Consider the following 1,574-nt stretch of genomic DNA (forward strand, 5'->3'; position numbering starts at 1 on the left):
TGTATGTATGTATGTATGTATATGTGTGTGTGTGTGTGTGTGATTGTGTATGTGTGTGTGGTTCTTTGGGACACTAATTCTGCCTAAGCTTGTATTGTTATTTCGCGGTGAATTGCTTATTTAATCTTTCTATTGATATGCTGCAGTATCCTGGTGAGTGGGATGCATCCGATCATCTCGGCAATCTAAGTCCTACGAGCGCATTGACACTTTCTTGCTCGCACTGTGAGAAAATATTCTCAAACACGCGTGCGCGAGTTCAGCACAACCGGCGATGCCTAGCCAAAGTCAAGCTCTAGGCCAAATGTAAATAAAATGTAGGCATCTGCTTGCACCACGGCTTGATCGCTTTGTTGGATACGACAAACTGGGTGAGGTGTACTCGGGCTTTAGAAATTGATCGTAGTCACTTCCATCCTCTTGGCAAGATAATCCCGTTGTCATTCCTACTATCGTTGGAGTTCACATTGTACATACAATATGTACATACAATAAACGTCTTTTGGGGGGATTCTTTCCCCAAGTATTGTCGGGCTATATATTACAAGAAATAATCTGTGTTATCGCACAAACCACAGATACACCATCACATGTTGTTTTTGACTTCATGTACACAACTTTCATGCACGTGGGTGAATAACTCCTTGTGTAAATTATGATTTATGCCCCTTCGCAGGCTCGCAATCGTGTGCACTCTGCTGCAGTGCTGAATGACTACAAACAAGTCTGCACTCAAAAGTCTACCACAAATTTATTTATTTTAAAGTCTGCTCTGGGGGACAAAAAGCGCGCGGTATTTGTTGGTATATCACTACTTATCAACCAATAGAAATCTATGGATGGGCTGTAATTTTGTGGAAATCCTTATCGGTGTCATCTATTCTAAACCCGAAAAAAAAAATTTATCAGAACCCTGCCCTTTTAATATGAAATTGTTCAATTTTAGGAGGCTATGGTATGGTGAAATCAAATAAAAATTTCCTCAAAATTTTATTATTAGCATACTTTGTCATTGGGAATTTTGGACTGTGGAGCCTTGGTGGTGTTCAGATTCAATCATACATATATCTGTGTCATGATAGCTGCTCAGCACATACATACCTTCGTGCCGCGAGAAAAAGTGTCAGGCACATCGAGTTTCAATATCAGCCTGCGTCACTACAATATTTATTAGACCGGCCTGCTCCACCGAGCGCGTTGCTTCACTATGGAATTCACTATGGACGACACCTACCCGATACAGCAAAGGTATGTGCTTCGAGTACTCAGCACGGAAGATTTCGATACCACTACCAAAAGATACAAACGGAAATCATACGCGTAACATTCCATACAACATTAATTCTTTACAACTTAAGATCCTTGATGGTTACCTATTTCAACTCGCCCTGAAAAAGTAGATAACCCAAAGGATGTGAGAGTACCTATACCAAAAATGTATATATGTGTGTGTGTGTGTGTGTGTGTGTGTGTGTGTGTGTGTGTGTGTGTGTGTGTGTGTGTGTGTGTGTGTGTGTGTGTGTGTGTGTGTGTGTGTGTGTGTGTGTGTGTGTGTGTGTGTGTGTGTGTGTGTG

Source organism: Sphaeroforma arctica, assembly GCF_001186125.1.
Source record: "Sphaeroforma arctica JP610 unplaced genomic scaffold supercont1.546, whole genome shotgun sequence".
NCBI lineage: Eukaryota > Ichthyosporea > Ichthyophonida > Sphaeroforma > Sphaeroforma arctica.